Genomic DNA, 21186 nt, shown 5'->3' on the forward strand with positions numbered 1-21186 from the left:
CTCCAAAGTACTAAAGGTATTGTTGTTGTTCTCATTTATGTTGATGATTTAATCATCTCTGGAGACAACACAGAAGGTATTAAAGAGGTTAAGACTCATCTTAAGTTTGTTCTCGATATAAAAGATCTTGGGGAACTTAAATATTTTCTTGGGATTGAAGTCTGTCGCTCTCCGAAGGGTCTATTTCTATCACAAAGAAAATATACTCTTGACTTGTTATATGAGAGAGGAAAACTAGGAGCTAAGCCAGTAGACACACCACTTCCTGATGGATACCAAGTTGAGAGAAAGGGGGAGAGGAAAGATCCACCTTATAAAGATCCCTGTCGCTACCGGCGACTTGTAGGTAAGTTAATATATTTGACTCTGACTAGGCCTGATCTTTGCTATGCTGTGAACCAGGTGAGTCAATATATGAAAGCCCCAACAACGTATCATTGGAGCCTTTTGGAGAGAATACTCCATTATCTTAAAGGAAGCCCTGGAAAAGGAATTTGGATGGGAAAGAACGCTAACACTGCACTTGTGGGCTATTGCGATGTTGACTGGGGTGGTGACAAGACGGATAGAAGATCTATCACAGGCTACTGCACTTTCATCGGAGGTAATCTAGTCACGTGAAAGACAAAGAAGCAAAAGGTAGTCTCGATGTCAAGTGCAGAATCAGAATACAAAGCAATAAGGACACTTACAACCGAGCTCACATGGCTAAAGAAACTACTCGAAGATTTAGGCATCAAGACTTCTGGTCCTATCACTATGCATTGTGAAAATCAAGCAGCTATCCACATAGCAACCAACTATGTGTTTCATGAGAGAACCAAACACATTGAGTTAGATTGCCACAAAGTTCGAGAAAAGATTAAGGAAGGTATTACTCTCCCTGCTGCACACCAAGTGAAGATCAGTTAGCTAATATTTTTACTAAGGCTGCAAGTCACAAGGTTTGCTCGCATATCTATAGTAAACTTGGACTTGTGGACCTTACTCGTCCCTGATCACAAATCTTCTCTCTCTGTGATGATCACACTCTTTTTTCCTTGATATAGTTTTGTCCTACTAGGTTTTCTAAATCAAGGTTTTTAACGAGGTGGTATATCACGGAGGTCCAAGTTTATTCATTACTTCGACTAAACTTGAGGGGAAGTATTGATCAAGGATATGAGATCAGTGACATGTATCCGTACGACAATCCGTACAAGTCACTAATGGGCTATGGACCGAATAAGAGAATGGTGAAAACAGAGTTCTTATGAATATCAAGTGACATTGGAAAAGAAGGATCCAGCATATAGAAATTGCAGACTGCCACAGAGAAGTCACATGTTTTCTAGATGATCGAGATAGACGAGTCAAACAAGGCACAAGTCACTTTCAGTTGGGATGCTCTGTAACAAGTCTATGATCAGTCCTTTTCATTCTTAATGTCTATGTAGCGGCTATATGGTGCAGTAGTAGCTATATGTGTCATGTAACCTACAACTGATATTAACTAATCTTAGTAAAACTTTATTTTATCATGATTCTCTTTACACAACTCTATTTCCGCAATTCTTACAAAAAATGCATAAATTGAGATGAACTTGACCACGAAACATATGTCAATATGTGAATTTAAACAAATAATTACATATTTCAATCAAAAAGGTTTGTTGCTGCTACATATCTTATTTGAAGCTATGAATATATACTATATATAATTGAAACAAATAATTACATATTTCAATCAAAAAATGTTTTCTGCTGCCACAGATCGTAAGTTAAGCTGTGAATTACTCTATATATATTGACACAAATAATTACATATTTTAAACAAAAAAAGGTTTTTCGAGAAAACATCAATTGAAATCAATTAAATAAACATGCTACCAAAAAAATATATATGCATTTATTCTATATCTATACATATATCAAAACTGAGAATTACAAAATTTGAAATTATTTTAGATGATGTATATATATGGTTGAACACTTGAACACGAAACTGTAAATAGTAAGCAATAAATTTGGAAAACTAAGCTATTTAAATGTATATATAGTATAGCTAGGGATTCTTTGCTAACACTATATTTCCTCCAAGAGAATAATGGTCGTCTCCTCCCAAATGTTCACTTGTAGCAGATCATATCTTAACTTTTAGATTTATGCCGAATTATATATTTTGATGGATTATATTGATTGGTATATTAATCTCAAATTGCAATTTCAATATATACATATCAAAAACTTGTTCTTGTTTGGGTGTCCAAAACAATAACTAATTAATTGATTAATGGTACTTAATTTGGTAATTTTTCAATATTCGAAAATTGTTTTTAGAGTTTTATCTGTTTTGGAGTACATATAAATCCTAACCTAAGAAGAAGAAAACTTGGAAACCCAAAAAATGGATATTCAAGAAATGGTGATGGAAGTCTTGGCCTGACTACCACTAAAGAGCATCGCTATATTCAGATCAACGAGCAGAAGCTGGCAACTTCTGATCGATTCAGAACACTTCAGAGATTACTTCATCTCTCGAAACTCATCTTCTTCAGTCTCTTGGTCAATCATTCAGATGCAAATGAAGGAAGTGACTCAGGTTTTAGTCTTCAAATTGGTTAAGTATCAAGAAGACTCTTGGTGAAAGAGAGGCTTTGATCTCTTAAGCTTAAAAGAAGAAACATGTGAGAAGCACGTGAAACGGTTGACAAGTTTCTTCGTCGTTGACTCGCTTATAAGCTCATCTTTATCTCATTCGAGTGAGAGAGAAGTTTGTTATGATCTTAAGTTTGTTAGATCGGAAGAGAGAGTGAGAAGAGAGAAGCTTGAGAGATCTTGTAATCGGATTGATTCAAAGGTTCTAGTGGATTCCGGAGTGATATCTCCGGCGAGACGTAGCGTTCCGGTTTGGGCGTGAACTCGTTAAACTCGCTGTGTTCTTTTCTTCATTCTTTTGTTTTCTCGTTTTGTATTCATTCTGGTTCGTATTCTTTGACATCTGATTCAAAGGTGTTGTGAGTGATCTTAGAGAGATAACCTCACAAATTGGTATCAGAGCTTACGGTTGTTTGAGCGGTGTCTTTTGAATCGGAGATGTTTGGGGTTCCGATTGCTGTTTTCGATGGCTCTGGTGACTTCTCGTTGTGGAAGACAAGGATTCGAGTTCATCTAAGTGTGATCGGGTTGAAGGATGTGTTGACGGAGAAGTCTCCGGATCTTCCACTCATAGAGGAAGAAGAACAAGATCCAGAGATAAAGAAGAAACGCGAATCGGATGCGGCGGCAAGGTTAGAGAGATGCGATAAGGCGAAGAACGTAATCTTTCTTAATGTCGCGGACAAGGTGCTCAGGAAGATTGAGCTATGTGATACAACGGCTGAGGCTTGGGATATGTTGGACAGGATGTTCCAACCTACTTCTCTCACACATCGGGTCTATTCGCAGCTAAACTTTTACACATTCAAGATGCAAGACAGTAAGAAGATTGATGAGAATATAGATGATTTCTTAAAGATTGTGGCAGATCTGAATCATTTGCAGATTGAGGTTTCTGATGAGGTACAAGCTATTATTCTTTTGAGTTCTCTACCTGCGAGGTTTGATAGTTTGGTAGAGACATTGAAGTATAGTACCGGTAGAGAGAAACTTAGGCTAGACGATGTTATGGTGGCCGCAAGAGATAAGGAGAGAGAAGTAGCTCAGAGCAATAAGTCTGTAGGGGAAGGATATTTTGCTCGTGAAAGACCAGAAGGTAATAACAATGGGTCTAAGGGCAAAGGGAGTTCTAGATCTAAGTCTAGAGATGGCAAAAGAGTTTGCTGGATTTGTGGAAAGGAGGGAAATTTCAAGAAACAGTGCTACAAGTGGTTAGAGAAGAATAAGGGGAAGTCTACTGGGTCTAATAAGAGAGAGGTTAGCTTGGCTAAAGCTGGATCAGATTCAGATCATGCGATGGTTTTAATGGCTGAGGAGACTACTTTGTGTGTATCAGGAAACTTAGATGAATGGGTTCTTGGCACAGGTTGCTCTTTCCATATTACTCCAAGAAGAGACTGGTTCCAAGACTTTAAGAAATTAGATGCAGGTCTTGTTAAAATGGAAAACAACACTTATTCTCATGTAAAGGGAATAGGTAATGTCAAGATTAGAAACTCTGATGGGACACAGGTTATCTTGACGGAGGTGAGGTACATGCCAACTATGTCGAGGAATTTAATCTCTTTGGGAACTCTCGAAGACAGGGGATGTTGGTTCAAGTCACAGAATGATATTTTGAGAGTCTTAAAGGGATGTTCAACAATGTTAAAATGTCAGAAACGAGAGACTTTGTATATTCTTCAGGGCAAAACTGAAACAAGTGAGTCTAAAGTTTCTGAGAACTCTAAGGATGAGACTTCACTGTGGCATAGTCGTTTAGGTCATATGAGTCAGAAAGGGATGGATATTCTGGTTAAGAAAGGTTGCTTGAGCAAGGAAGTTATCAGTGATTTGAAGTTTTGCGAGGATTGTGTATTTGGTAAGAATCATCGGGTGAGCTTCGCACCAGCTCAGCATGTGACTAAAGAAAAGCTTGGTTATGTGCATTCAGATTTATGGGGCTCTCCACACAATCCACCATCACTTGGTAACTGTCAGTTTTTTATCTCTTTTATAGATGACTATTCGAGAAAAGTTTGCATTTATTTTCTAAAGAAGAAGGATGAAGCTTTTGAGAAATTTGTTGAATGGAGGACAATGGTGGAGAACCAGTCAGATAAGAAGGTTAAGAAGTTACAGACAGACAATGGTTTGGAGTATTGTAATCATCAGTTTGATAAGTATTGCAAGGATGTTGGTATTGTTAGGCATAAGACGTGTGCATACACACCTCAACAAAATGGTGTTGCAGAACGAGTAAACAGGACTATTATGGACAAAGTGCGGAGCATGTTAAGTGAGAGTGGTCTTGAGAAGAGATTTTGGGCGGAAGCGGCTGCAACCGCGGTTTATCTGATTAACAGATCACCCTCCACGGCTATTGATTTTGCTTTGCCATAAGAGAAGTGGACCTCTGCAATACCGGACTTAAGCATGTTGAGGAGATTCGGCTGTCTGGTGTATGTACATGCTGACCAGGGTAAGCTCAATCCAAGAGCAAAGAGAGGAATTTTCATGAGCTATCCTGAGGGAGTTAAGGGCTTCAAGGTTTGGCTTCTGGAGGAGAGAAAATGTGTGATCAGTCGCAATGTGGTGTTCAGAGAAGAGATCATGTATAAGGATCTGAAAAATAGCACTTCGGTTATTCTGTATGAGACTGAACTTGAGCTTGCCAGAGAAAAGTTAGATTGTACTGATCAAGGTGGAGCAGAACAGGTTGTTAATGTTCAAGGTGGAGCTTCTCTTGGTTCAGATCCAATGACTATTGGTAGCAGGTCAGATCGAGAATTCAGAAGATCAACAGGAGAGTCGAGAAGAGGTAGACTCAGAAGAAGATGGTGAAGACCTGAGTGATTACCAGTTGGTGAGGGACAGAGGAAAAAGGGTAATCAAGTTCAATAAAAGGTACAATGAGTCTAACATGGTGGGATACGCTTATTATACTGAAGATGGCGGTAAAGCATAGCCTAAATCTTATCAAGAGGCACTTACAGATCCTGATTGGGAGTTCTGGAACGAAGCTATGAAAGAGGAGATGAAGTATATGAAAAAGAATCATACATGGGATCTTGGAGACAAACCAAAGAACAAGAAGTTAATAGGGTGCAGATGGGTGTTTACCAGAAAAGCAGGAATACCGGGTGTAGAAGCTCCAAGGTTTAAAGCTAGGCTCATAGCTAAGGGTTTCACACAGAGAGAAGGTATTGATTATACTGAGAATTTCTCACCAGTTGTCAAACATGTTTCCATTAGGTATATTTTATCAATGGTTGCACAGTTTGATATGGAGCTGCAACAAATGGATGTTAAGACAGCTTTTCTGCATGGTCGATTGTTATGGCTCAGCCTGAAGGATTTGTTGATCAAGGCTGTCCAGAAAAGGTATGTTTTTTTAAAGGGTCTCTTTATGGCTTGAAGCAATCACCTAGGCAGTGGAACCTTAGGTTTAATGAGTTCATGAGGAGTATAGGTTTTGAAAGAAGCGCTTATGATAGTTGTGTATACTGGAAGATACTTGATAATAATACTCGTATCTATCTGTTGCTATATGTCGATGACATATTGATTGCTTCGGTTGATGATATGTTACGGTTTTGACTCACTTTGACCCTGTTTATTTGATAGTTTTGTAGTTGTTTGAGTCCTTTTCAGGTTATAATAAGAGGCTAGGAAGCTAAAAGCAAGGATTGGAACAGCAGGAGCAATCGGAGCAGAAAGGAGTTGAATTGGAGCAGAAAAGCTGATTTTAGACCCAGGAGCACATGCTCCCGATTTCCGAGCACATGCTCCCAACTCTACGGATTCATGACGACACGTGGCAAGCATCTAGGCGCTGATTCCCTGCCTAATTCCCCTTATTTTGGGCGATCCTTTGTGAGAGAAAGAGAGAGGATATCGATTTTTAATAGGAAGATTTGAATTTGGATTCTTTCCTTATTTTTCTCCACTTGTATGCTATTTAACCTAGGGTTTTTAGGGGACAGAATATACTTTTCTTTTTGGTTTTTGAGCGACGTTTTGTGAGGGAGAGGAAGAGCGGCCACCTTGTGAAGCATACTCTGAACCCTTTTTATTTTTATGTCATTGAATTTCTCATCTTTTGCTATGATTCATTTTTCTATGTCTGAGTAGTTTTCTTTGCTAGATTAGGGGGTTTCAAGGGGGTTTCATGGGTTAGCAACAGAACACAAATAGGGCTTTATATAATCGATTGTCTTCACTATTGTTAGTCTTAATGCTTAGGTTGATTTGATCACCCAATCTATGATTTTAGGTTTATCTATTCATCAAAAGTGTAATAGGTTGCTAGAAAAGACATTAGTGGGCAAATTATCCTAGACCTGCGAAAGTTGATGTGTAGGTGATTTGTGAACTTATCATTCCTGTTCTTTAATGCTTGTCTGCGATTCTGGGCTCAAACGACAGTTTAGGGTTTATGGACCGCCGAGCATGTGCTCCGGATGTCTGAGCACGTGCTCCGCGTTTCCGCACAGAATCGATCAGATAGAGTTATTGATGCCACGACAGTGGATCAGTTTATATTTATGTTTGAGTTCTAGACTGGTACTTAATCTATGCCCTGAATAGTTGTTTGGTTGCTATCTCTGAAATTCCCAAGAATTACCCCTGATCTAGTGTTTTGTTTATTGCCTTTTTATACCGTTTTAATCGCTTAATTGTTACCAAAAACCAACTTTGAATTGTCTTAGCTTGAAATTGAACCAATAGAACCATAGAGTAAAACTTGGTCTTCGTGGGATTCGACCCCTAAGTACTACTTCTTTGCTGTGCACTTGCAGTAGGAAAATAGGGTTTAAAACTCTGTGTATCAAGTTTTTGGCGCCGTTGCCGGGGACCAAAATTTTACATTTGGTTTTCGGCGAAATTAATAGACTAAGACCTTACTGATTTGTCTTTCTGCTTCTTCTTTGCGTGTGTTTCAGGTGCATGTCAAGAAGATCTACAAGAAGAAACAACACCGAAGAACTAGTTGCTTTGTCAGTCGCAGAGCTCTCTTTGGCAGAAAGAACAAACCGCAAGAACAGAAAGTTTCAATCCGTCAACATGGGTGACAACAGAAACAATGAGGATATGGCTGCCGAGCTGCAGCAACTTCGACAACAATTGGGGCAGTTGCTCCGTGCTCAACACGAAAGAGCCGCGCCGCCGCAACCGTCCATTGGGGACAAGGATAACCCGCATGTGTCCTACACCAACCGAGTGGCGATCGTTCCTCCTACCAATCCGAATCAAGATTTTGAGATCAAGCCACAGATGATCTCTCTAGTGAAGCAGCACCTATTTCACGGTCTCCCAGCTGAGATTCCGATGGACCACATCAAGAATTTTGAGGAGATATGTAGCACCACTGGTTCAAATGGGATACCGCCAGGCTTCCTGAAGTGCAAGCTCTTTCCTTTCTCTCTTGCGGATAGAGCTTCACATTGGCTGAAGTCATTGCCACCTGGGTCTCTGACATCATGGGAACAGTGTAGGTCTGCGTTTCTGGACCATTTCTACACCAAGGCTAAGACCGCTGCCCTCAGGAACAAGATTTCATCGTTCCAACAGCACACTGGAGAAGCCTTCTGCGAGGCTTGGGAGAGGTACAAAGAGTACCGTAGAGAGTGTCCACACCATGGATTCAGTGATGAACAGATCCTGGGCATTTTCTATGATGGAGTTAACTGGGACTACAGAAACGTTCTCAACTCGGCCAGCAATGGGGACTTTATGACAAAGTCTAAGGAAGGAGCATATCAGTTGATTGAGAACCTAGCTGCAAGCTCCAGCAACAAGGCCCCTGAGTATGACAGGTCCGTGAAGGTCAACAGTGTCGATACGCAAAAGATTGATGAGTTGACGGCCAAGGTGAACCTTCTCCTGAAGGGGAGCCAGAAAACTGTCCATTTTGTCGATGAGACCGGAGACATGCCGCTAGCTCAGGAGATTTGTGATGGAGAGGATGAAACAATGGAGGTTAATTATGTGAGTGGGCAAGGTTTGGTGCAGAACAGGGGTTTCAACTCGAACTACAGAAGCCATCCGAATTTGTCCTACAGAAGCACCAACGTGGAGAATCCTCAGGATCAGGTGTATCTGCAGCAAGGAGCTCAGAATCAGATGAGTTATCAGAAAATCTTCTCAAACAACTTCCAAGGCAAACAGTTTGTGCCCACTCAAAACCGTTTCCAAGGGGGGAACCAGCAGGCATATACAAGCGCTCAGCAAGCACTGCCTTTCACCAACCAGCAGTTGGGACCTTCATCTGCTAGCAGCTCTCAGGATGAGCTGAAAAACATGATGCAACAACTCTTGGTGAATCAACAAAAAGCTTCAGTGGAAATCAACGCCAAGGTCGATACCATGTACAATGACCTTAATGGGAAGTATGAGGCAGTAATGTCACATGTGAAGAAGCTTGATGTTCAGGTTGCACAGACTGCTGAAGCCGTGAAAAGAACTCCTGGGACTCTGCCCGGAAAAGGGGAAGCAAACCCGCGGAACAAATATGTCAATGCGATTGAGCTAAGGGGAGGAAAGAAGTTACCCCCTAGAGAAGCACCATCCGCTAGGATTGACAAGGGCAAGGGTATTGCTGAAGAATACCTTCCTCAACATGCTGCTGAGACTCCACCGTCGAGTCAAAAAGAAGCCGAAGCATCCGGCGAGCATGTGCTCCCATCCAGCGAGCACGTGCTCCCGACTCCCGATCAGACTGTTCCTACTGAGGTACCTCCTGCACGCGTGTACACCCCTAGGGTTCCTTACCCTGTTCCTCCTAAGAAATCTCGCAAGGATTTGGAGGATGCAAAGTGCAAGGAGATGTTGAGAGAATTGACGGTAAAACTACCCCTAGCTGATGCTGTTCAGATGATACCTGCTTTGAAGAGATATGTGAAAGGGTTAGTTTCTGGGAGAGTGTCAGAAGAAGAGAACGTGATGATGGTTTCAAGAGAGTGCAGTGCTGTGCTGCAAAACAAGGTGCTAAAGAAGAGAGATGATCCAGGGCGATTTGTCTTATCCGTGAGAATCGGTAAAACGATTTTTGCAAACTCCCTCTGTGATCTGGGTTCCAGTGTGAACCTTATGCCATATTCAGTGGCTAAAAGGCTGGGATACACGAAGTTCAAGTCTACACGGATTTCGTTAGTATTCGCGGATAGATCCACCAAGCGCCCCATAGGAGTGTTGGAGGATTTACATGTCCAGATAGGGGACACGCTTATACCAGCAGACTTTGTGGTTCTGGAACTTGAAGAAGAACCACGTGACCCCCTGATCTTAGGTAGATCATTCTTATGCACAGCTGGAGCGATTATAGATGTGCAAGGGGGAGCGATCGATCTCCAGCTGGGGGATATGATCGCAAGGTTTGAGATGAATAAGCTGCTCAAGAAACCTATGATAGATGGTCAGACTTTTGTGGTTGATGATGGTTCAGAGGTTGCACATGAGGTTACCGATGAAGTTCTCACTCTCGACCCGTTGGAGGTTGCCTTGACAAAGGCAGGGGGTAAGTATGGATTCTTGAATGAGGAAGTTGATGGTTTTACACGCATTTTGGATGCAGGTACACGGTTCCAGCAACTGGTAGCTTACGCCAGCCTAGACGATGAGAACCAATCAGGGGAGGAATCCGCCGAGGGAGCGCCTGCTCCGGATTCCGGAGCACATGCTCTGGTGAAGTCAGCGGACGGTCCTTGGAGCGAGTTAAGAGCTCCAAAGGTAGAGCTAAAAACACTTCCAGCCGGGCTAAGGTACGCGTTCCTAGGTCCTAACTCTACATACCCCGTGATAGTGAATTCTGAACTAAACAATGTAGAGACCGCTTTGCTCCTTTGTGAACTTAGGAAGTATAGAAATGCTCTAGGGTATTCACTAGATGACATCCCAGGAATCTCACCAGAACTTTGCATGCATAGGATACATCTAGAAGATGAATCAATGACTTCGGTAGAACATCAGAGGAGGTTGAACCCGAATCTAAAGGACGTTGTTAAGAAAGAGATAATGAAACTTCTAGATGCGGGTGTAATTTATGCTATTTCTGATAGTTCCTGGATTAGTCCAGTTCATGTAGTCCCTAAGAAAGGTGGAATTACAGTGGTTAAGAATGATAAGGATGAGTTGATTCCTACTAGGACAGTTACGGGACATCGCATGTGCATAGACTATAGAAAACTTAATGCTGCGACCCGTAAGGATCATTTTCCTTTGCCTTTTATTGATCAAATGCTTGAGAGATTGGCTAACCATCCTTATTACTGCTTCTTAGATGGCTATTCAGGTTTCTTTCAGATCCCAATCCATCCCGACGATCAAGAGAAGACCACATTCACATGTCCTTACGGCACCTTTGCTTACCGCAGAATGCCGTTTGGCTTGTGCAATGCGCCAGCGACCTTCCAACGATGCATGATGTCCATTTTCACTGACCTGATTGAGGATATAATGGAAGTTTTCATGGACGATTTCTCCGTCTATGGGAGCTCCTTTTCCGTTTGCTTGTCTAATTTGTGCAGGGTGTTGCAGCAGTGTGAAGACAAACATCTGGTGCTGAATTGGGAGAAATGCCACTTCATGGTCAGAGATGGGATAGTGCTGGGACACAAGATTTCTGAAAAGGGGATTGAAGTTGACAAAGCCAAGGTTGAGGTGATGATGAGTTTACAACCGCCTAATTCGGTAAAAGAGATCCGCAGTTTCCTTGGCCACGCCGGTTTCTACAGACGGTTCATTAAGGATTTCTCCAAGATAGCAAGACCACTTACCCAGCTGTTGTGTAAGGAAGTGAAGTTTGATTTCGATTTTGCTTGCTTGGAGGCCTTTCACACGATCAAAGGAGCTTTGGTTAGCGCTCCGATTGTACAACCGCCAGATTGGGACCTTCCCTTTGAGGTCATGACTGATGCGAGTGATTATGCCGTGGGAGCAGTTCTGGGACAGAGAAAAGACAAGAAGCTGCACGTGATATACTATGCCAGCCGCACCTTGGATGAGGCTCAGTGCAAGTACGCTACAACCGAGAAAGAACTTTTAGCGGTCGTGTTTGCTTTTGAGAAGTTCCGATCATACCTTGTTGGTTCCAAAGTGGTTGTTCACACTGATCATGCAACATTGAGGTATCTACTGACCAAGAAGGATGCAAAACCAAGGCTACTCCGTTGGATTTTGTTGCTTCAAGAGTTTGACTTGGAGATTAAAGACAAGAAGGGTATTGAGAACGGAGTTGCAGATCACTTGTCAAGAACGAGGAATGAAGAAGAGCTACCCTTGGATGATAGCCTTCCTGAAGAACATGTTTACTCGATTGGCATCTTTGATCCCGCCGAGCACATGCTCCACTTGGGAGCACACGCTCCGAAAACCCCATGCAAGGCAATCGATACCAACAAACAGCCGAGTTTTCCTTGGTTTGGAGAGTATGCGAACTACCTAGCAGCAGAGAAAGAACCCACTGAGTTTGTGGGGAACAAGAAGAAGAAGTTCCTAAAAGACATAAGGCGGTATTTTTGGGATGAGCCTTACCTCTATAGGCATTGCTTGGATGGTGTTTTCAGGAGGTGTGTGACTGAGGAGGAGGTTCCTGGAGTCTTGTTTCATTGCCATAGCTCACCCTATGCTGGACACTTCGCTACTTTCAAAACCGCGTCCAAAGCTCTTCAAGCGGGTTATTGGTGGCCTACCATGTTCAGAGATGCGCAGCGGTTTGTGTCTACTTGCGACACATGTCAAAGACAAGGGAACATCAGCAGGAGGAGTGAAATGCCTCAGAATTTCATCTTGGAGGTTGAGGTATTTGATGTTTGGGGAATTGACTTCATGGGACCTTTCCCGAACTCATTCGGCAATGAGTACATATTGGTGGCTGTCGATTACGTGTCCAAATGGGTAGAAGCTTTGGTTATCCCCAATAATGATGCAAAGACCGTGCTCAAGATGTTCAAGTCGGTTATTTTCCCACGGTTTGGAGTCCCACGGGTAGTCATTAGCGATGGTGGATCGCATTTCATTAACAAGGTCTTTGAGAGTCTTCTCAAGAAGAATGGAGTGAGGCACAAGGTCGCCACCCCCTACCACCCACAAACAAGCGGCCAAGTTGAGATCTCTAACCGGGAGATCAAGAGCATTTTGCAAAAAACAGTGAACACAACAAGGAAGGATTGGTCCCTGAAGCTGGATGAGGCTCTATGGGCTTATAGAACCGCCTACAAAACACCCCTGGGGACTACACCGTTTCACTTGGTGTATGGTAAGGCGTGTCATCTTCCAGTTGAGCTAGAGTACAAGGCTGCTTGGGCAGTGAAAATGCTGAACTTTGACACTAAGAGCGCCCATGAAAGGAGGAAGATGCAACTGCATGAGCTAGAGGAGATTAGGCACTTCGCCTATGAAAACTCAAAACTCTACAAGGAACGTACCAAAGCCTACCATGACAAGCGGATCCTCACTAGGACCTTTGCTCCCAATGATCAAGTCTTGTTGTTCAACTCTAGGCTGAAACTGTTTCCCGGAAAGCTAAGATCACGATGGTCCGGACCCTTCACCATCAAGGAGATTAGACCATATGGGGCTGTTGTGTTGCTGGACACAAAAGGAGGAGAATTTGTGGTGAATGGACAGAGGCTGAAACCATATCTTGCCGCCTCTGAGCACGCAAGGGGTGAAACCTTCGCCCTAGCCGACCCTCCCATTGCCTAAGGAGCTTTCGAGTCAAGCTAATGACTTAAAACAAGCGCTGGGTGGGAGGCAACCCACCAGGTATATATTGCTGAGTTTTTCTTTTTCTTTTTCTTTTTAGGATTTGTTTCTTCTCTTTTTGATTTCAGGAATGTTGAAAAAAAAAAAAAAAAAAAAAAAAAAAATGCGGAGCACATGCTCGCAGGACGCGAGCAACCCGGTGAACATGCTCGGCAAACTGAAACAAAAGAAGAAACAGAGAAGAGCGATTGGGCCAGGTAAGTTAATGAATTTCAGGCCCAGGCCCACCAGGCCCAGGTAACCCACCAAATCACAAACCCTTCTCTCTTTTCTTCTTTCTTCTTTCTTCTCTCCTCCTCCTCGTCGCCGTCGAAGCTCTCTTTCTCTCCCATTGCTAACTCTTTCAAAACTAGACCGATTTCAGTGATTTTTGAGACTAGGTTGCTTCATTATCCACCACAATCCTCAATCTCTAGTCCATCTAAGCACACACTCGAGGTACAGATGGCCCCTAGACGCTCTACCTCAGGAAGAAAGAGCACAACAAAGAGACCGACCGACGATTCACAATCATTCCCGTGGCCACGGTGTGAGGGAGAACCGTTCAACTTGAACGATGACTTGTTACCCGCTGAGTCTGACACGGTTTGGGACCAGAGGGACGCCAACCAATACAACAAGCTGCTGGCCGTAAAGATCGAGCCCACCCGCACTCTTTGTGATGACACGCTCAAGATGCTCGGCCTGCACGACCAAGTCTACCAGATATTGTGCCAAGCGCGTGTTGGGATCTTTACCACTTGGGAGGGAGACTTATACCCTGACTTGGTCCGCCAGTGCCTCGCCTCCGCCACACTCACACACGCTGACCCCAAGAAGAAATCCATCGCCGGCGCCACATTCTCTTTTAAGGCCGGCGGGCGCCGTTACGAATTGCCCCTGCATGATTTCGGCCTCCATTACGGGTTCTATCTCGAGGACGAGAACATGAGCTTCCCGAGGAAGTTCCCACAGGCAGCCACCTTTTGGAGCTTGATAGCTTCGGGGCCCTACCGCTCCAACAAGGCCAGCCAGACGAGCATCTCGCATCCCGCAGTCAGGATAGCCTCCCGCGTCTTCAGCAACCTCGTCTTCAACCGTGACATCGGGAACAAGGTCCACCACGACGATTTGCTGATGTTGTACTTGGGGTGCAGCTTTTTGACACCCGCGGAACCCGGAGCACATGCTCTGTTTCCTGGCGCACCTGCTCCATCTAACGTTCGGTGCAACATGGCTATGCACTTCGCTGAGACGATCTGTGCTGCTAAGCACAAGACTTCTGGCCGTACAGAGAGGATTGGCAGCCTTCTCACTCATCTCTTTGAGAACATGCGGATCGATCTGACGAGGTATTCTCGTGTAGAGCAGAGGGAGCACATTGACATACAGCATCTGGTCCACTCCCGAGTCATCCAGTTAGCCAACCCCTTCTACACATACCGGTACGGTGGCCCTGACGGTAATCAGGGGAGCATTCGCCTCCCAGCTCTGGAGCTTATGCAGCTAGCCACGGTGGATGATCTGCGTTTCTCCCGCGCCCCACTGCTTCTGGGAGATGTTCCTCCTCCACCTACCCAGTCTGATCCACCATCAGCGGACTTTGCTAGCTCATCCCACCACCGCGAGGACAGCGTTCCACCATTCACATCATCCGATCATCAGGGTGAGTTTGATCTCCCACCGATATCTGATGAGCCCGATACCGCTGAATACAGGAGATGGATGGTCGAGTCGCAGCAGAAGAACAACAGCTTGATGCGGAGGATCCTGACGACACTATCCCGCGGTTGCTGCCACCACACCACCACCGCCGCAGACCCAAGCCCACCTGTGAGACCACCACGTCGAAGGCGCCACCTTGCCCGTTCAGAGAGCGAGAGCCCAGACGATTCCGACGCCTGAGCACGGTTACACACACCCTCATTGTCCTATCCGCCTTGTTTTCTTTTCATTTTTGTTGTTATCTTTATTTTTCTTCTTGTCTAGGTCTCTCTTTGGCTTATTTTCACACCGGAGACGGTGTGAAGTAAGTCCGGGGGAGGGTCGTCTATGACCTTTGTTTTCTTTATTTTTCTTTTTATTGAGTCAGTTTGTCATGTGAGTCGAACCAAAACTTTTGGGAATTAGGACCGAAATCTGTGATGTTTTTAACCATTTGTGAGTTTGACCGTTTCCTAGTGACCATTGTTGCAGAACTAAGAGTACAGAGACGAGCTAATACCTCTTCACATTCGGACCCTTCTCCTGGCCAGAAAAGCTTCATCCCATTAAGGTTTCACCGGAAAGACTTAGACTCTACTTTATTGGAACCTAACCGGATTTAAATTCTTCTCGTTTTGGGCATTAGGATAGGGAACGTGTCACATATTCAGGACTTCTTATTCATTTTGCCAATCTTGCTGATCCTGAATAGCTAGCTCATTTTAAGTTAGTACCCACCCCGAGCCTAACCTCCTTTCAAACCACTTGCACTTGTATTTTTGTTTTCTCATTCTGTGTAGCTATGTGCAAAACGGTCGGGGAGAGCAGGACTGACACAATCTCTAACTCGCTCTTGCTGGAGAACCAAAGAGGAAAGAGCCGGACGGACAGAGCACGTGCTCCAACCCAGCGAGCACCTGCTCCGAAATTATATACATCCTAGTCCGCGAGTTGTTTTGAGCAGAGAGAGAGCCTAGGATACGGTCCGCATGCTCCAGGGGCAATATCAGAAGAAGATCCCCCATCATCCTTCATTCCAAAAAAAAAAAAAAAAAAAAAAAAAAAAACGTTTAAGGATGATGGAAAGGGACCAGAGCTAGTGTTACACACCCCCGAGCATGCGTTGTAACCTGAGGAGAAAAGAGAGGCTGAGTTTGAGAAGATAAGAAGAGGAGAGCGATTAGAGGTTGTGGACATCAATGAGTCCACTCTCCCTTACCGTTTTGTGCGATATCCTGCATCTCTTTCGAAGTAATGGTAACCCCTAAACACTCTATAGCTCCACCATTAAAACAGCCTTTTATCTACCAAGCCTCGATTTCACTAGCTTAATGCCCGTAATGAGAAGCTCACGCCAATTTTAATTGAATGTAAAGAGTCTTTGTCTAGAAAGTGATCTTTTTCTGGGTTTGATTGCCAATTATGGTTCTGGTTTTGGAGATGTTTGCTGGAGAAGTTTTTGGTATAGCTTGTTCTAACACATGTGGTCTGCAGGTCATGGTCTACTCACGGTTTCTGAGATTTTTGCGAGTTCCCACCTTGGCTCTCTTGGCGCTTGGTTTGAGTTTGTTTGAGGACAAACAAAGATCTAAGTCCGGGGGAGTTGATATGTTACGGTTTTGACTCACTTTGACCCTGTTTATTTGATAGTTTTGTAGTTGTTTGAGTCCTTTTCAGGTTATAATAAGAGGCTAGGAAGCTAAAAGCAAGGATTGGAACAGCAGGAGCAATCGGAGCAGAAAGGAGTTGAATTGGAGCAGAAAAGCTGATTTTAGACCCAGGAGCACATGCTCCCGATTTCCGAGCACATGCTCCCAACTCTACGGATTCATGACGACACGTGGCAAGCATCTAGGCGCCGATTCCCTGCCTAATTCCCCTTATTTTGGGCGATCCTTTGTGAGAGAAAGAGAGAGGATATCGATTTTTAATAGGAAGATTTGAATTTGGATTCTTTCCTTATTTTTCTCCACTTGTATGCTATTTAACCTAGGGTTTTTAGGGGACAGAATATACTTTTCTTTTTGGTTTTTGAGCGACGTTTTGTGAGGGAGAGGAAGAGCGGCCACCTTGTGAAGCATACTCTGAACCCTTTTTATTTTTATGTCATTGAATTTCTCATCTTTTGCTATGATTCATTTCTCTATGTCTGAGTAGTTTTCTTTGCTAGATTAGGGGGTTTCAAGGGGGTTTCATGGGTTAGCAACAGAACACAAATAGGGCTTTATATAATCGATTGTCTTCACTATTGTTAGTCTTAATGCTTAGGTTGATTTGATCACCCAATCTATGATTTTAGGTTTATCTATTCATCAAAAGTGTAATAGGTTGCTAGAAAAGACATTAGTGGGCTTTATATAATCGATTGTCTTCACTATTGTTAGTCTTAATGCTTAGGTTGATTTGATCACCCAATCTATGATTTTAGGTTTATCTATTCATCAAAAGTGTAATAGGTTGCTAGAAAAGACCTGCGAAAGTTGATGTGTAGGTGATTTGTGAACTTATCATTCCTGTTCTTTAATGCTTGTCTGCGATTCTGGGCTCAAACGACAGTTTAGGGTTTATGGACCGCCGAGCATGTGCTCCGGATGTCTGAGCACGTGCTCCGCGTTTCCGCATAGAATCGATCAGATAGAGTTATTGATGCCACGACAGTGGATCAGTTTATATTTATGTTTGAGTTCTAGACTGGTACTTAATCTATGCCCTGAATAGTTGTTTGGTTGCTATCTCTGAAATTCCCAAGAATTACCCCTGATCTAGTGTTTTGTTTATTGCCTTTTTATACCGTTTTAATCGCTTAATTGTTACCAAAAACCAACTTTGAATTGTCTTAGCTTGAAATTGAACCAATAGAACCATAGAGTAAAACTTGGTCTTCGTGGGATTCGACCCCTAAGTACTACTTCTTTGCTGTGCACTTGCAGTAGGAAAATAGGGTTTAAAACTCTGTATATCAGTTGATAAGGCTCAAGTGCGTTTGTTAAAGAAGTTGTTGAGTGAGGAATTTGAAATGAAAGATTTAGGAGATGCTAAAAAGATCTTAGGAATGGAGATTTCTAGAGATCGATCTGCAGGAACTTTGACTTTATCACAAGAAGATTATGTTAAGAAGGTGTTAAGGACCTTTAGGATGGATCAGTCAAAGGCAGTAGCTACTCCAATGGGTGTGCATTTCAAGTTAAGAACAACTACTGATGAGGAGTATAAAGATCAGTATGCTAGAATGAAGGTTGTTCCTTATGCGAATACGGTTGGTAGTGTGATGTATTCGATGATAGGTACTCGACCTGATCTTGCCTATCCGGTGGGTGTTATAAGTCGGTACATGAGTCGACCTTTAAAGGACCACTGGGAAGCTGCGAAATGGGTTCTGAGGTATATGAGAGGAACTGAGAAGAAAAAACTCTATTATCGCAATAATGAAGACTTTATCTTGAGAGGATATTGTGATTCGGATTATGCTAACAATGGTGATAACAGGAGGTCAATTTCAGGTTATGTCTTTACGGTTGGTGGTAACACAATCAGTTGGAAGTCAAGACTACAAAAGGTTGTTGCCATCTCAACAATGGAAGTAGAGTATATGGCCTTGAAAGAGGCTGTGAAAGAGGCTATTTGGCTAAAGGGTTTTGCAGAGGAACTTGGTTTTCCTCAAGGCGTTGTGGAGGTTCATAGTGATTCTAAGAGTGCTATTGCACTAGCTAAGAATTTGGTGCATCATGAGAGGACTAAGCACATTGATATCATGTTACACTTTATTCGGGATATCATCAGTGAGGGTATCGTGAAGCTGGTGAAAATAGCAACTGAGTGTAATCCTGCAGATATCTTTACTAAGGTTCTACCAGTGGACAAGTTTGAGGGAGCTTTACAAATGCTCCGTGTTAGTGATAATTGAAGAGGTGAACTAGTAAGAGAACTGAGCGGTGAAGTTCAGGGAGGTTAAGAGCGGTTAAGCTCAAAGGACAAGAGTGGTTAAGATCTGAAATTGGGAGTGGTTAAGCTCAAGTACTGGAGGAGGAATCCTGGAACTAGAACAAGGAAGACTATTGGAGGCAACCAGAGTCAAGGTGGAGAATTGAAGGAAGTGACTCAGGTTTTAGTCTTCAAATTGGTTTAAGTATCAAGAAGACTCTTGGTGAAAGAGAGGCTTTGATCTCTTAAGCTTAAAAGAAGAAACACGTGAGAAGCACGTGAAACGGTTGACAAGTTTCTTCGCCGTTGACTCGCTTATAAGCTCATCTTTATCTCATTCGAGTGAGAGAGAAGTTTGTTACGATCTTAAGTTTGTTAGATCGGAAGAGAGAGTGAGAAGAGAGAAGCTTGAGAGATCTTGTAATCGGATTGATTCAAAGGTTCTAGTGGATTCCAGAGTGATATCTTCGGCGAGACGTAGCATTCCGGTTTGGGTGTGAACTCGTTAAACTCGCTGTGTTCTTTTCTTCATTCTTTTGTTTTCTCGTTTTGTATTCATTCTGGTTCATATTCTTTGACATCTGATTCAAATGTGTTGTGAGTGATCTTAGAGAGATAACCTCACAGCAACCTCACAAACTGACACTTGAAATTGTGGGTCATCATGGATGCAAAACATGGGGACTTACTCGTTCTCCAGGATCTTTGGTGAGTTTCTTCATCGAGAGAGCAATCAAGAAGCTACAAGTCTTGGCTTGCACCGATGGATTGGTCTTGCTTTACGCACAAGCTACCGATGGAACTCCTATGTATTACGTTGGAAACCCTCTGTTTCAGGAATGGTTTCGAATCCCTCTCCCTCCTTTCCTCTCTTTGCAAGATCTTGAGATATTAAGGAATCGCTGGCTTGAAAGCGATAGTGGATTGGTTACGAAGATGCGGAGTGGTACCGTTGTGAGTTACAAGGTTGTGTTCGTGATGACTCATGGTGCTACTAAAGTCGGTTTTGCGATTTACTCATCTGATACAGGGACGTGGGAAACTCGACATGTGAGTTGTCTTGATTATATACTCTGGTATGGTTCGCACAAGTCCATTGCTTTGAATGGGATTCTTCACTGGATCTTTCACTGGGTTGACAAAGGCACCCGTGCTATTATAGCCTACTATTTCTATAATGGTAATGAGTTTAGTATCGTATATTATCCCGACTCTGGAGAAGTTGACGGGTTATCGCGTTTTATGAGAACCATCACGACCTCGAAAGGGTCTATTGTGTATTTCAACGAGTTCCGTGAGAATGGAAACCGCACATTACGGGTTTGGAGGCTGGTCACGTACACCGATGTTGGTCCTGAGGCGTGGCAGCTCCTTTGGGAAGTCAGCTTGGAGCCTTTGATCGAGTTTTTTGTTATCGACTATTTCCCAGTGGTGATGCATCCTTTGAACTCTGAGATCATCTACTTGTGGAGCAGGAACAAGAATATGCTGATCTTGTTTAATTTGAGGACACATGCGTTTAGTCTTCACGAGGAAACCGCAGACAATAGCAACAAGTGTATGGATGGTTGCATCTTGAGTTTTAACGAGTGCAGCGAGTATATGCAGGGTATCTACATCCCACTGAGACCAATTCGTCTTGTCCATCTCCTCTTTTCACAGTATGTTCTCCCTCGTTGGCTGCAACGCCTCCCTCGTCCTCAGCCTACTTAATGTCTTCTCTGTTTTGAGTTTGAATCTCTTCGTCTAATTGGTGAACAAATCGATTTTTTTTTCATATGACTTCCACCGCTTTACTATGTTACCAATCAAAATCTGATATATTAGTAATACATTCTTTATGTTCAAAGCCTGTGAGACAAATACATACATGCACCATGATGGTATTGAACCTTTCAATTCAATCAAAACAGTGTTACATAAGCGTTTTAGCAGCACAAAAATAGCTAACCGTTCAAAGGCTTACAAGTGAAATTTGATGATGCCATGATGGTTATAGCTATCCATTCAGCTTAAGAAACAAGAAACATAAAGTTACCCACAATCCCTAAAAATGATCATGATCTTCAAATCTATTCTCCTACGTCATTCATCAAAGAATAGCAGCAATAACCTTCACCAAGTAATACGAGTAGGGGAGTTGAAGTACAGCATATCAAGCAGCTCACCTCCAAACATGAGCAAACTTAGGTACTCCAA

General features: G+C 43.1%; 1 non-coding gene and 1 pseudogene across 1 annotated transcript; one reads left to right on the forward strand and one right to left on the reverse strand.

Annotated features, from left to right (window-relative positions):
• Positions 1 to 2401: 2401 nt before the first annotated feature.
• LOC147949809 (putative F-box protein At3g23950) lies at positions 2402 to 20700 on the forward strand (annotated as a pseudogene).
• On the reverse strand, positions 8158 to 8264 carry LOC147949810 (small nucleolar RNA R71). Its single transcript, XR_015565498.1, has one exon. It is a non-coding gene; the product is annotated as a small nucleolar RNA R71 (small nucleolar RNA).
• Positions 20701 to 21186: the final 486 nt, after the last annotated feature.

The sequence above is a fragment of the Camelina sativa genome, chromosome 1, assembly GCF_030686135.1.
Source record: "Camelina sativa cultivar CO46 ecotype springtype chromosome 1, ASM3068613v1".
Classification (NCBI taxonomy): domain Eukaryota; kingdom Viridiplantae; phylum Streptophyta; class Magnoliopsida; order Brassicales; family Brassicaceae; genus Camelina; species Camelina sativa.